The 16,004-nt window shown below is 41.2% G+C and overlaps 1 protein-coding gene across 11 annotated transcripts in view; it reads left to right on the top strand.

The window, feature by feature from the left end:
* The window catches only part of LOC115570926 (SRC kinase signaling inhibitor 1-like), a 117,946-nt gene that overhangs the window by 23,479 nt on the left and 78,463 nt on the right, over positions 1–16,004 (top strand). Inside the window, exon 1 of one of the 11 annotated variants that reach the window (XM_030399736.1) lies at positions 1,269–1,700. The exons of the other annotated variants lie outside the window; for them this stretch is intronic. The gene's annotated coding sequence lies outside the window, so the exon portion shown is untranslated. Of the gene's footprint in view, positions 1–1,268; positions 1,701–16,004 lie in introns of those variants that run through there. 11 annotated transcript variants of the gene reach the window in all.

Genomic DNA, 16,004 nt, shown 5'->3' with positions numbered 1-16,004 from the left:
TTCCTCCGTAGAAACCTGTTCCAGTGCAAACTTATCTGGAAAGAAAAGTTTTTTGATTCTTCAAGCTGCATAGTTAAAGAAATCTTATATACAACATGGCCAAAAGTACATGGACACTGGAACATTGTGCCAATGGTGTATTGTTGGAGCATGACTGACCTGTTCAGATACAAGAACATCACTGAGGTTTAAAACTAATGTTGGGTAATTTCTGGCTCACATTCGGTGTTCCATTTCTTCCCAGTGGTGTTGGATGGGGTTGAGGTCAGGGTTCTGTGCAGGCCAGTCAAGTTTTCCACAACAAACTGGGCAAAGCTTCTTAAAAATGCAAACAGGACAAATATAAACTGTTGCAACAAAGTTGGAAGAAAACTACTGTCTAAAAAATTATTGTATGTTGTAGCACAGAGTTTCTCAAACTCTTGAGGAGCATATGATGGAAGGCCGCACAGGTAAACCCATTAACTTGTCGTAGGATTTGTGATTGCTCTCATAATGACGTTAAATCTGAAAAGTCACTCGAAAGTCACTCAAATTAACCCGATTGGACAAAAGGAAGGTTGCATGTGTGACATCATTCCAATGTGCCGCAAGTTTTAATGAAAATAGTTATTTAGCACAAGCCTATTGATAATCGTATCTCAAAAGGAAGTGTTATGATATATAACCATATCAATCTCTTGCACCCACACCTATTGGTAAGTGGTGCAATTCAAAACATTAACATTAAAACTGAAATGCATCAGCTGGAATAGATTATACGCTATGTTGTAAATAAACAGTAATGGTTTTATTACATAATGTAGGCGACTGGAGGTAGTTGAGTTCTTCGTCTGCTCAATCATGCAGCCTGGTTTAATATGATGCCAGACATTTCCAGATGGGATAAAGGATAGTCTGACTCACGAACAACATTTGCATAGTGCCTCTTACAGTGTTGCCAGAAAACGAGAACACAGAACTTCAAATGCAGCTGAAGCCTCGGCACAAACAAGCAAGACTCCAAACACAGTGCTGCCTCCGTAACGACACACGAAGTACTATCGCGTCCTAAGTTCTTGTATAAACAATAAACATGCATGTCTAAATGGCACAGCTGGAGTGGCGGTCTAATCACACAGAGGAGTCACTGCGACACAAACGAGCGCGAACACGGTGGCGTTGTAAAGACCTCAGCGGAGGGAAAAAGACGGGGGAAAAGGTGTGATAGAGTTGTGGCAGTCATTAAGGGCAAGAGTGCTCTCTGCATTTCAGGCTTATCTACTGCAAGGTGGAGGCACAGGGAGGGTAATTCTGCTAGGGGCTCATGTGCAAAGCCGAGATACAGAACAAGAGGGAAGTGGAGGGAGAGAGGGAGAGATAGAGCTGGTTCATTTGTAGCTCGTCCCCGTAGACTGTGGAAAGGATTATACTCACAGAGAGAGAGGGAGAGAGAGAGAGGGAGAGGGAGAGGGAGAGGGAGAGGGAGGGAGATGCACAGGCTCTGTCTTAGCACACACTGAGTACCCTGCCTCCAATCTTCTCCACTGCACTGTGCACTCTCCCCGTCTCCTCAACAGCACTCACTTCTCTCTCTCTTCCTCCATCACACACACACACACACACACACACACATACACGTGCAGACACAAACACATCACTTTTGCCATGTAGAGTGTCGGCCAGAGGGGGACACCAACCTGCGCAGGACCACGAGCCAGGTACGCTCCCTTCATTCATTCCTTCCTTCATTTGCTGCTCACACTATGTCACATTATGCACCAGCAGATTTTTTGGGTTGTCGCTGTAGTGATCCAGCCACTCACTCTCTCTGCAGAAGACTCTCGCAGGCTGCATGCACCAGGATTATCCGGCTTCTTTTGCATAGCCCCAAGAGAACCAAAAAAAGATAGCAGAGAGGGAGAGGAGCCAGAGAGGAAATGAAAGGACAGAGAAGAGAAACTGAGCAGTGTTTTGTCATGTAGGGCGACGAGAGGCAGCCAGCTAACCTGGGTTGACCTTCACATGGACAGCAGCGCTCCTGCTCGGAGCAACAGTATGTGGGACAGTGTCCACAAAGACTTCCTTATCAAAACCTGAGCCTAAAAGGCACATTTAGCCCCCTCCCCTCTCTCTCTCCAACTCTTTATATCATCTCTCTCGCTCTCTCGCTCTCGAGGGCCATATTAATAATCATATGTGCTGAACATGCTCAGGGGACTTGCTGCAATTGGTTGAAATGCAAATGGCCATGCAGACTGATTGTTCCTTCTTGTGAAATGAAGTGGTATTTGTCAGACAGGAGGAGATCAGTGTGCCTGTAACTGCTCTCTGGTGGTAACACATGCTTTCACCCTCGAAGGCTTCATCTGAGAGAATAGTGTTTTTATTTTGAGGTGTGTCAAGTTTGTACACCAGAACCCCCGTGAGAGCATCACCACTGACTCCCAATCAATCTCAGGCTGTTTGAAGTGGATGTACCACTCCGGTTTTCTCTCCTTTCTTTCTGGAGGATCGGGTGACTCAGAATGTGGGGCTTCAGAATTCACTTTGATGCTGGTTTGATATCAGTTTGTACATCTCGAGACTGCAGGGGCCTTCCTCTTTCTGGAATATGTTGGAATGAAGTTGTGCTGGCCTGAAGAGAAAAAGCAAAAAAAGCAAAGCTTCATGTGAAGCTTTTTAATCTGAGTCACTGCTGACGTTTTCCTTCTGATTTCTTTGATCTGCCGCTTACCAAAGAGTCACGACTGTCTGACAAAAAGCTTCAAGATAAGAAACAAATCCAAGTGTTCAGATGGAGCCTTTTAGAACTGCTGCAATCACATCCAGTGTTAGGTGTTGGTTATGTAAGTTTGTGCTTTATAATTAAATAATCGCCCTGGTTACATCATCATCTGGCCAAAAATGTGTCGTGTAATTGTCTTTTTAAAACCGTAAAACTCTTTTCATGATAACGTTTACATTTGGATTGGCAGCAAAGCATGAAAAGTTATCGGTGTAGATCGAAGCTGACCATAAGTAAGGGATAATGCCTGACAAGGTGTCAATAATCAGGGATTAATAGCAACTTGGGTGACAAAATCATCGAACACACTGATACTTGATAGTTCTGTATGTGTCCATTCATCAGGAGTTAATTGATTCCATGCAATCAGATTGAGCGTTCCCCTACACCTTGGTAGAAACCTGCAGTAAACCCCTCCAGTTGCTAAAGAATAAAGAAAGTTAAAGTATTTGTTTGTACCTGATGGCACTTATACAGTTTCACACAACACTTTACAAACCAGGCACTTCACGACCTCACATACGATCATCAGCAGTACATTGCTGTTTTCCCTCAAGGCTGCCTGAAAAATGAAGCTATATTAAGCTAACAAACTGTGTGGAAATAGTAAGATTATTATATCATTTTAGGCGAATCACTTAAAAGTGCTGTTCATAGGAAAAGTTGATTTTTGGTCTAATTCCCAAATTCCCAACAAAAACTTGACGCTGTGGGATGGCGGCCGACCTGTCCTACATCCCAAAAGCTCATTATTTGACTAGACAAATTTTAAACTTGTGCCATCTGCAACTTCTATATCACAGCAACGCAACTAGATGAGACTTGCAACGACTGTCTGAACTTCTGTTCCAACTTCTGACTTCTCAGGCTCTTTTTTATAGCTGGATATAATTTGTGGTGCCTTTTAAAATATGAATGAGCCACGGGATAGTGAGTTTCTTGATGGATTTCTAAAAGGTGTGTGGGTTATTGAGAGAGGGCGGGTGGTCGAGAGTGAGGTGAATGCAGGCAGAGCAGAGAAAAAGCAAGTTTTTAGTGTAGCTGTAAATTAAAATGTTAAGGTCATATAGTTGTTTCCATGGTTACAACTTGCCAGTTTACCTCAATTACAGACATGTACAGGCCAGATTACTATGAACACAGCCTGAAAATCCTGCCAAGCGCCAATTGCAGGTAGAATTTTCCTTTTGGTGAGTAAATCTCGCTGCCAGCCAGACTGATGGATCAGTGTTTGTACCAAATCAATCATGTGACAAAAAACTATTCAGAGAGTCTGAACCATGTGTTGGTGTCATTTATGGACCCACTGCTTTTGTCATCTGTGGGGGAAATTCACGCACACCGTTGGACAAGGACTTCATGGTGCATTCAAGTGTACCTTGTAAACTGAAGTGGCCATTAAGGGTTGATTAAATGGGAAAGTTTCTATTTTTTGCTTGTATTTCTTTGTTGAAATACATAAGCTTACATCTTTCATTACATAATTACAAATGAATATTCCATTTGTTTCTCCATGGGCAGATGTTAACCCCAATCTGAAGGGTTCCTTGAACAATTTACTGCCTAAGTTCTCTCAGAAGCGCTTTCATATCCAAGAAAAATTGGCATTCCTGCCACCATCCCAAAGTTTCAAGTTGGGTAAGGTTCAAAAATGAACTTTAAATACTGTCCTATCGAATAAATCCATGAAAAGCTTTAAAATGATAAAAGTGGAAATAAATACAACAAGGTTAAGGGGAGCTTTTTTTTAAAGAATATTGTCTCCAGAAGGAACCAATCTTCCTGCGTCTGACAGTTAGTAATGGATGAGGGAGGTCATAAAGTATTACCTAACCTGCTAATATACTGTTGTTGGTTTTGGTCTTTTCAGAGGATTTGACAGTTAGGAGAATATAGAATAACACCAGCTTTATCATTATTCTATTTTCCATATACTGGGGGAATGAACACAGATGTAGCTCACAGTTAAAACTCACCCTCTGTGGATGATTTCTCTGTGGGCGCTCACAATTACCTGAGCCCCCAAGCACCCACTTAAACCACTGCAAAAGATATTAAAGCTCATCACTTTTAGCACACACAAGGCATTGAGTATACATACCATATGTGCATTTAGCAGCATTGTATACTCTGCAGAGACAGTGTAGAGGAGGCTTGTAACCAGCAGTGTTTTCTGTTGAGTGTTTTTAGTGTACTATTCATATCATGGTCAGAGGCAGAGAAAGATGTGAGGGAAGGGAGTAAGAGCAAGACATGTGACACCCCCAATGCTGCAGGAACATGACCCGCCGAGCCACCAGGGCACGGCCTCCTGTTAACCGTATTGTGATTGTGTGTTTGCCCCCCCCCCCCAGAGGGAGGCTGACCTACAACAGACAGTAGTATCAGCTCTGGCTTGGAGCCCACTGAGCTGTCAGCCTCACATGCCAAGGGCTAAGAGGAGACAGGGGACATGAACAGTACGGAGGAGATCAGGGATAACAAGCAGAGACGGAGGTAGACTGCAGTCTGTCTGAGGCAGCCTCTATTAGTGATGCAGGAAGGAGCTGGAGAGGCACTGAACTGAATCATTCTGAGGGTCTGAGATGGAGAAGTGAGAGCAGTTCACACTTTACAATACATATATGAAACAGAGGAAGGTTTTCTCCTCATGTCCCTGTGATATGGGCAGATTTAAAGATGCTGTTTTGCTGGATAATGATGACATTACTGTAAGCATCAGGGTCACAGCGCTCGGGTTTAGCTCGACTCGCTTGTGTGGGTTGACAGATGAAAGACTTTTTGAAATGCCAGGTAGAATAACCTTCCCGCAGGTGTCGGAATGAGTTTTTCGACTATCAGGGCTCAGGGTTATTTATGGATTTGTGTATTATTTGTATAAGCGGCTGGCACTTATGGTGGTGGGATTTCATTATCAGCAAGGCAACTTTAAGCTTTGAAATATTCTAAAATATGCAAACATGCAGACAGACATTACTGCAGAGACAGACACAGGCAGAGACACAGTCCTTTGAAACTGCCTCCTCAGCTGAGTGGATTTCCCTCCTGCTTCACTCTTCCTCGGAGCACATCGCTCTTGTTAATTGCATAGCCAAGTCCATTTTTCCCCATACCAGTTGACTTATGACCATTCATGTAACATGCTGCCAGTGAGGAAGAGGCTAATCTGCAAATCATGCTTGTGCACCATCTGCAGGCAGAGCGTATTTTTAGACAGAATACTGGGAAACGAGCAGTTTCTGTAAATTATTTTGATTAAAAACACCATCTGCTTATAAACTACACATTTTCACCCCGAACAAACCCTACACCAGCTGGGAGGATGAATGAAAAATAGAAATATTACTATTATTATTCCTTTTCTTTTTTTGGCATGTTGTGCATTTTTTGGAAAGCAGATCGAGCACCAGATGCCCCATCTTCCAGATTCTGATAAATGTAAGTGCAGTATTGTGATTCTGTTTCTAGCAGAGCTGCAGAAGAATTTTCGAGCAAGAGCCAAAGATTGGAGCTGGTCGAAGTGTCCTGATTTCATTGTACCCTGGAAGAAACGTGAGAAAATCTGGTGAAATATTTTCTGTGTTTATTGAGCTGAAAAACAATTCATGGAGACCACTGACGTTGGTTAGTGCCAAGAGCGTCGGTGTTTGGCGACCTGGGAATGAGCCTCGCCAATCAACGATCTTTCTTCAGAATTGCTCCACCTTAGGATTCAAATTATGTCACTGTTCACACAGAAAAATAAGCAAATCTTCACCTTTTGGTTACTTAACAGAGCGTGACCACAGGACCATTTTTTTGAATACCATACTGCATGAAGGTAGCAAGAACCAACAGGTATGTCTCATGGATGGATTTGTTTGAAAGTGTGTCAATGGCCCGTGAAGCCAAAAACGCTTGGCTTCCCGGGTATAAAAATACCCAGATCTTCTGCAGACTGAGCGAGCTAACTTCTGGTTTAGCACCTGGCTAACTTTAATAGGGATTTAATGATTTAATCTTGCGCCTCTTCTAGACTTTCCAAATTTCAGCGGACCGAATGGCTCAAATTATGTTAGAGAAATGAGTCATTTCACGGGGGTTGTGACTTGCAGAATGTAACCACTGTTTTTACAAATGCTTCCTCAACAATGACAGCTTATTGGGCCCAGTGTGTCATATGGGACTTAATTACAAGGTTTGGTCACTCCGACAGTCGGCTTCGAAAAGTGCCACTCCTCATGAGAGCTTGGTTTGTCTTTATTTGAGTTCAGTTCAGCCTCTGACTGAACTCACATCAGAGACTCTGGTTCTTTCCCTTCTGTTTCTTCCCCTCTCCTCTCTGTACACTCATGAAGTAAAGTATATCTCCCTTTTAAGTCAGCAGTCATCCATCATACACCCGACAGTGGATGCCGTTACCTCGGAGACTTGCTGCTGCGGGCAGGTTGAGAAGCGAGTGTGAATATAAATCAAGCTTTTAATCTCAAAAGTTTCCCCGAGCTTTCCTCCTGTCGGTAAACAGTTCTGGACTTTGTGTGTAAATGGGCCAAATGAAAAATTCACTTCATGTCCAGGTCCAGTAAACTTAAGATATGTTATTATGATTATTGTATTATATATTGAACCTAAATTGGTATTCAAACTGTGCATACCAAATCACATAATTATTTAATTTTAAGAAATCATTCATTCATGTGTACTCGCTGGTCTCTCTGGATCAAATCAACGAGATGAGTTTTAAGTTGACACGTCATGTCAGAGAGAAACTGACGGATCTCCTCTCCTCTCTACCTAAACACTTAAAATAGTTGTTATAGTTCATTTCATCTTTGTTACATCAGTAATTTGGCTCCGTCATTTTTATTTATATACAAAGATGCTGATGTTCTGTCCCAGTATTTATGTGATAAATGAATCATGCTTGTCAGATTTCAAAGAGTCAGAGTTGCCCTAGTTGCGCCTCAAATGTTTTGTGTTGCATATATTAATACTGAAGAGTTCCTTCAAAAAGAGAGTTCCACCATTTGATGAGAGTGAAATGATTAGGGCTGCAACAAAGGTCATTTTTTTAAATAATCTTCTGTTTTCACATGAAGCTTTGTTTGAACGCCCTCTTATTTTATGATGTCGTCATCCGTAGAAAAAGAAAATCCTCAATTCGATTAATTGGATTAACTGACTTTGTCTTTTAAAAATTAACTTTCTTAAGTGACTAACTGAACCAAAGAAGCGATTGCTTTGACATCTTTCTACAGTTATTGGAACGAAAGTGATGACATCTTGAGGGGGCGCAGAGCAAAAGTGAATGCAGACATGATTTGATCCCTTTTTTGTAACGACTTTAGGCAACTTACGATGAAAGTGTTGGAGCAGAGATGGTCTTTTTTGTTATTTTGGTTATATAAATGTAATTTATGCCGCTGATTGCTGCCAGACTGCCTGGTAATACAGGTGCGTTCTTCCCTTTATATGCAGCAAGCAGGAAGATTAACCACCGTGAAAATGTTGTTTTTGAAAGGCTAAATGGCAAAAAAATATGGACCGAAGCAGAATGTTTAGTGGGTTTAAAATATGTTGTGAATTTTGGAAATGATTGCATCTTTCTTTTTTAAATGGATTTTGACTTTCAGACTCTGAAACGCTCGGGGCTTTTGACAATGTTTGGATCACAGGAGTCTGAAACAATCCTACGCAGCTACCACAGGAATCTAAGTCTTTTCTTACGGTCCTTGCAATGATGGGACGCCATTAGTCTGTAGTCCTGGTATCAGTGTTGATGATGTTGTGAACTGTTTAGCTATCGTAATTGTTCAGTGAAAATCTGATATCATGACAGCCCTAATATGATGAAGTTTAAAAATGTGAAAATACGTGTCATAATTTCAAAACTGTAACGGTAACTTTTGACGAGCTGCATTAAAACTTGACACAGATATTTACAGTAGAGAACACGCAGCAGTGTTGCTGGTGTTTGTTTGCTCTGTGACGCAGCACAAAGCAGGCCCAGCAGTCATCCAGCTGGCTGCCTCCCAGAGCCCACTGAGAGACTCTGATTAGTGGCCACTAATAGATCTCGATCCCTGACTCATCCTGTCCCACTGTTCACTCAATGATACCAATTACTCACCTTCAGGACGTGTCCAGGGCTCAGACAAGCCAAAAATATCACTTTCTAATTACCAGAACTTCCTATCAGAGGTGGAATTGATGCCTGGCCTCAGAACAGCTTTTGTCCTGTCATCGTCTGTGGAGAGGGGATGCCCGAGCGTTTCTGTAGGGGCAGCAATTTACTGTTGAAACCAGGAAACAGGCATGTGTATTAGCTGTGTGGTCTTCAGGGGCTGAATTCAATCGTGTGTGTGTGTGTGTGTGTGTGTGTGATGAAATAACCTCAGTCACATACCTGCACTCACCCACCCCTCTTTCATCCAACATCCTAATCATACAGCCTCTCATCCCACTTTAATGGCAGCAGGGATGGACCACATCCTGAGTGTTGGTAAATTGATGCACTGAGTGTCCCAGAGCTTGATACTTGGACGAGGATGAGCTGATACGAGCGTGAAGTCTTTTTTAAAAGCAGCAGGCAGGGCTCAGATTCACTGAGCATGCAGTATAGATCCAGTACAAGACAGTTAGAGGATCAGAGCAGAGGGTAAAGTGAAAGAAGATTTAGTCTCAGCTGTCCCCACGTCTCATCATGAAGGCACGTCTTTTTTTCCCCCAGACTGTCCTAAATTATTATTCTCTTTGAAGATGAATCATCAAATATAACATCTACTGCCAGTGATGTTGCGAGATCTGCAGAGTGGCTTGTTCTCGGTGTCAGGAGTGACCTGGCGGCTCGAATGTTCAGATTTGACACCCAAAAGAAAGTGTCATCATACGCGCGAGGCTAATGTTGATACAGTGATAAATGTCAATGTTTACTGACCGTGTAACAGCATCAGCGGTGGAGAAATGTCACATGGATGCATCGCCTAGGATTATGTGAGTTATAAATGTACCTTAATTAAAGCCTTCATTCCTCATTTCATCAGTGCTCAGCAATCTAAGGGATGGAAGTATTCAGATCCTGTACTTCAGAAAAAATACTAATACAACACTTTAGGTCAAAGTCTTGCATTCAGAATTAAATTGCTTTCTTAAAGGAGCACTGAGAAATTTAAAACTCTTTAAAATTTAAATCTGTACAATATTAATACGAACTCAGAAATATTGTATTTTTCCATGACTGAATAAACAAGCTGTTCACAGGGGGAAAATAAGCCCCCAGCACACTGTCTGAAGCTAGAAAGGTGGCAGGGTCCGCCACATAACAAACGGTATGAAATTGTGTTGTCCTTAAAGGTCAGTTTGTTTATTCAGGTTTTTCAGTCTAGAAAACCTAAGAGAGGTTTTCTTGGCATTAATACTTTTCTCTTCTGATTAAAATGTTTTCCCTGGAACTACATAGTTCAGCTTTAAATAAAAGTATTACCAGCTAAATGTACTTAAAGTTAAGAACGTAAAAGCTCTGTTTTCAGCCTTGTGACGATACTATATTTTCCAGCTAATCCAAGACCGTTTTTAAGAGTTTATTAAGCTCAACAACTTGGAAATTTTTTGTATGCTGAAGGTGACCAGTAACTAAAAGTGGAGTAAAAACATTAATACAAACAAAAACCGATATTGCTCTGTCCTTTGCTAGGACTCATTTGACTGTAGCTGCTAAGTGTAGCAGCCTGGATAGCGATGTGCATGAGCGCCTTTGGTTGTCAGAGGCCAAACAGCCATGAACAAACACTGATTGGCCCTCCCTGTCTTTGCTGGAAAGGCACAGTGGCCGCTGGTGCTTTGGCAGTCGATTAAACGTGTGAGTGACCCTCAGACAAGTCGAAAGGACAACAAGGAAGGAAAGTTACAGGTTGACTTTGACCCTGTCAGACAGAGTTGGTGTGAGAGTATCTGTATTGTCTTCAGTGAGAATCTCCTCTGATGAATAATTGAACCCCTTGTGTATGGCGGTCTCTCTTTAGAGACATCTTTGAATGCTTTGTTACTGTTACAAGGCTGAATTGGCTTGTTTTACCTTTTTAGTAAACTCTGTGTACACAAACAGTGTTCTCAATGCTCGTGTTCATGTGCAGAGACCCTGGTGGTACTACGAGCAAAGTTTCATGTTGTGTCGAGCCTTCTTAGTGTTTTAAAAATAGCAAAAATACTGAAAACGAAACTACGGTAAATCTTAAACCGTAGTTTTAAAAAAGTCTGGGTGTGGCTTCCCTTAGGCAGCACAGTGGTGGATTAGTTGGCATTGTCACATCACACCAACAAGGATCATGGTTGAAACTTGTTGGCCAACTCAGTCGTTTCTGTGTGGACTTAACATGTTTGTGTAGATCCTCGTTTGGGGTTCTCACACAATCCAGAGATCGGATGAGAGGATGGAGCTGGGGAGGATATTCTGATTTAATTTGACTGTAAAACACAAGGTAGCCACGCCCTAAAGCATACCCTAATCTATCATCAATTTTACTCTTAATGGGACCATCAAATGCTAAAAGAACACCATGCTGTATTAAAGAAGACTGGAAACTAGAGATTGAGACCATAAACTTATTAGGAAACTGTTAACAGAGGTAATAAATCACTTGAGATGTCGGGTAATTTTCTCACAAGCTTATATAAAAGTGGACTTCTTTTTGCAACTAGTGGAGTCGCCCCCCTGCGCGACAGTTTAGGGCACTTCGCTGTGGCTTCACTTTTCAGACCCAAAAGCTTTGTCCACTATATGTGCCATCAGTATATGCTATCACTCAGGGTCAGCTGCTGACAACCCCTCAAAAGATAAATTAGATGACTGATGTTCCTTAATTTCAGATTTAGGTACAGTAATAATGAGTCCGGAGATGAGTGTATACTGCTGTCTCTTCTTGTGCTTGTGAAGCTTCGCTGTCAGTGTCTGAGTTGAATCCTCCAAGCTAACTGCTTTTTCTGTTCTCTCTCCTTTAGATGTTTCAGCTTTGCTCTCACTTTGTTGTTTTAGCAGCTTTTAAAGACTAGAAACCCTCAAAACTAAAAATATGGAGGCGCTCTGGTTCACTCTGGGTTCACTCGATGTCACAGTGGATATGGGAAAGTATTGAATCTCAGCTTTGTGATAAAGGTTATTACACTGCTCAAGTACATATATAAGCCCTCATTTACTTCTATAGGAACATGAATTTCTCGCTGCATGCTCACGCCAATATGTCCTCTCAATCAATGCCCTGTGATTCATGCTAATGCTGCATATATGTCGGCTCCAGGCATCGTTTTTTAACCACGGGCAAGCTGAATATTTATTCCATAATTAGCGCTCCATTGAGTTCATTTGGTGTGACACGGTAAGATGTAGTGGTTGTTACACACATCATGCATTGTGGGTAAAGGAGGGAGGGGGGTAATGGGGGCGTGGGAGGAGAGAAGAAGAAGAGCCGCTGATGTAGACAAAAGGGCAGGGACACGGACTGGACGTGTTTTCCCAGCAGAGGAGAGGACATTAAGTTTCCATGGTGCACTGATGTTTACCTGGAGCCTGATCAGTTTGTCTGGGACACAAACACACACACACACACACACAAGAATCTGAACCTTATATTGCTAAGACTGCTACTAATGATTATTACGTCTGCCAAGAAGGTTATATTTTCATCTTTCATCCATTTTTTGGTTGATTGGTTGGTTGTCAGCAGGATTACACAAAAACTCCTGAACTGGTTTCCGTGACTCTTGAATGGAAGATGGTTCTTGGCCCACAATAGACCCCATTAACTTTTGGTGTGGATCCAGATAACGGGATGGATCCAGGATTTCTTTTCTCTCTTTCCTGCACACTGCGAGATAGTGCTCTTTTTTCGATTTCATTAACTTTCCAGGGAATAATACATGATTCTTGATATGAAAGCAGTTGTATTTAGGTGGCTGGTATCTGTGAGTGAGCTCAGTTTGTTGTGGATTAGGGGTGATTTCGTGTTAATAATACATAAAGGATAATATTGCGTAAATATTCCAGTGCCTGGTAATCATTTCTGTTTCTTTACGTTCACATATTTAATAGGAAGGTGTGGTAATGCACCCAGGTGACAGTTGCACAAAACAGAAAATAATTCAATATGTTTTATTTGATGTTGGTTTTGGTTAGATTAAATTAAAGGGACCGTTGGGCCTTTGTGGAGGTAGGCGCTCTCCTGAGTGCCATTCTAGTTTTCTTTAGCAGTTAATCTGCCAGTTACTTTTGATTAATCATTTAGTCCATACAGTGGAAAAAAAATGTGTGAAAAATGCTCATCACAATTGATTGACGTCTTTAAAGAACGCTTCTTTGTCCAACAAAGTCCAAACCCCAGAAACATTTATTCATTCACTGTCATAAATGAGAAAATGTACGAATCTTCACATTGAAGAGGCTGGAACCAGTAAATGTTTGACATTTGTGTTTGAAAAATGACTGCAACTGTGAATCGATATTCTAAGTGGTTGGACATTTTCTTTCTATCATTGCAGCTCACATTTCAAAGACACTAAATTTAGATCTAAATAAAACTTAAAAGACTCAGTTTATACCAGTATTCTGCTTTTGTTTGTTGAGAAAGTGGAGATAGCAGACTCAGCCTTCTTACTTCTGTCTTTATTATTTACAATCTACCTGCTCCACATACCTGTGATGTTGACTCAGAGGTATTGAATTGATATTAAGCTCAAATTATTTTGTTTTGATAGCAAATTTAAACTGAGAGATTCTGAATCCTGAAATTGATGCAACATGAACAGTGAGATTGTTGATTAGAGACTCACCATCACGTCTTTGTGTCAAAACAGTTTGTTTTGTATTGATGTTAATTATTTGTGTGGTTTGACATTGACGCAATCTCGGTTTGCTATTTTTCAGTTTTATAACTGGTTAAAGAAAAATAATTGAAAAAAAAAAAAAAACAGTCCACTCAAACTCGTGTCGTGCTGTTAGAGCGAGTAGGTACGTGTTTTTTTCTCTAATATTATGATTAGACACTAGCCGAGTTTCATTTCAGCCTTTTGGAGAAGTCATTTATTGAATCCGTAATAATCAGCTGCTGTAACCCAACATCATTTCAACTGACGAGAAGAGCAGTCAGCCTTTTAAAGCAGAATCCTTTTAAATGTGCTGTTTTCTGCTAATAAAACAAAGAGGAGAAATCAAGATTTGTTGCTTCAAAATGTATGAACTCCAGATATTTTAATTTTATTTTAACTGGTAACGAGTGGGCAATCCTTCCATCACTCTATATGTTAATTTAAAGTGAGGCACACATCAACTGAGAAACTGTTCATAGGTGTCTGTTTTGTCAGATGAATAAAGAGCTTATAAAATGATAATGATAAATAATAATAATATTGCCCACATTTAATGTTTAAAAGGACAGTTACCTTGATACATAGTCATAGTCATAACCATAATCTGTGATAATAGCCAAATGTACATTACTCAGCCTACTTTTAAAATGTTATTTTAAAAGGAATCTAATGGACTTTTTCGCTATTATCTCATAGCTAAAGAATTGATCAGCTAATGAAGCAAACAGTCTGCGGCTTAATCAACAGTGAATATAATTGTCGTCATTTGCAGAGTGTATAACCTCATGGTGTCACTGAACCCCTATTGTACATTTAGACACGAGAGATGAAATATCTTTAAATATTTCATCATTTTTGCAGAGTTTCAGTCTCGCTCCGTCCTTTTCCAAACATCGTGCCTTCCTCCCTCCTCTCATTGATCTGCATCCGTCACACGGTCAGTCAGAGCAAGCGTTGCCCGAGGCTTCACTCAGACATGTCCAGGGTCAAGTGTCCTTCAGGCTTATTGACACTGTAGGCTGAAGACTGATGAGTGGTTTCACTCCCGGGGTGAACACTGAACTGTCTGCTCTCAACTGACTGAGATATTTTAGAAAGTCTCTCCAGTATTTCGAGACACCCCATAACTTTTTAATCAATCTTCTGGCTGTAAATGAATTATGAAGCACTCTCAAATTGAACTGGAAGTCAAAGGAAATGATCTAAAGTTGTTAAAAATATTACATACTTTGTTCTCCTCATGCAGGAATACTACTGGCTTTCAAAAGTAGGACAGGCTAATGTACATGTGACCTCAAGGGAAGGCACACTCTGTTCCTAATCGCAGTGATTGTGAGTTTGACATGTGAGGTAATCACCGCCTCTTTTTTAGCTGCACACTGGTTCACTGTGATCCTGAATGCCTCCCTGCCGGCAACAGTTTGGAGAAATTTTGTATTCAGCAAAGGCAGACCCTGTTCCAAATATAGCCCACCCGACGTTCGCGTTCAGATCTTGTTTGGGTTTTATTTTAATTTTCGAGTGCCCTGGAGAGCTGGATATTATAATTTGTGGATGGAGGAGCACCATTTTTTTTCTTTCACTCATTCCTGCCACAGTGCCTCCCTCCGTAATTAATGATCTCTGTTGAATAGAGAGTTTCTGATGGTGGAAGAGGGAGAAAGAGGGAGAGACGTGAGAAGTTAGCTGAGCTGCAGCCAGTGAAAGGATGCCACTGGCTAGATCTCTAAATATGATTGAGATTATGAACAAAATAATAGAAGAATTAATGAATGAGTCAATGGCGAGAAGGGGAAAGATGGCAGGGAAAACAAGGAACAGGTGGTCCAAGGAGGACAGTCGGAGGATGTCACTGGAGAGAAACAGGAGACTTGTTGGGCAAAGTCATTTTCTGCAGCTTATTTCAAATGGTTTTCTTTGTCAGTTTTACATTTCTGACTGATTTTCAAGAGAACAAATGCTCCCTTTACACTGTCGATACATGCTGTCTTCTAGCAGATCAGCGGGTCTATTGCATGCTTTGCCTCATTCTGGGCTCCACTAACAGGACTGGAGTTCACAGTTTATTCAAAAGACATAATTGCAACATTGATCAGTCTCATAACTGCTAGTTGAGCAGCTAATACTCTGATAGAAGAGGTAAACATTTTTTTTGAAGGTGCAACACAGCATATGAGTTATGTTAGCTTCCTCCATTTTAAACTCTCCTGCTCTCTGTTCTTTCAAAGGCCAGCTCTGTCAGGACAGGTTACCGTGGTCAACATGTCGATGGTTTACACGTGTAGGTCAAAGTTGAAATATACTGTGTGTGCGTCACGGATTTAAAAGCTGGTGTGCCTTTAACTCGCGTGACATGTTTCAGTGGCAAGTCCATGATTATCTGTTTTCATTATTATGCAGT

The sequence above is a fragment of the Sparus aurata genome, chromosome 20 (genome assembly GCF_900880675.1).
Source record: "Sparus aurata chromosome 20, fSpaAur1.1, whole genome shotgun sequence".
Lineage (NCBI taxonomy): Eukaryota > Metazoa > Chordata > Actinopteri > Spariformes > Sparidae > Sparus > Sparus aurata.
This window is presented reverse-complemented; position numbering and strand designations above follow the sequence as displayed.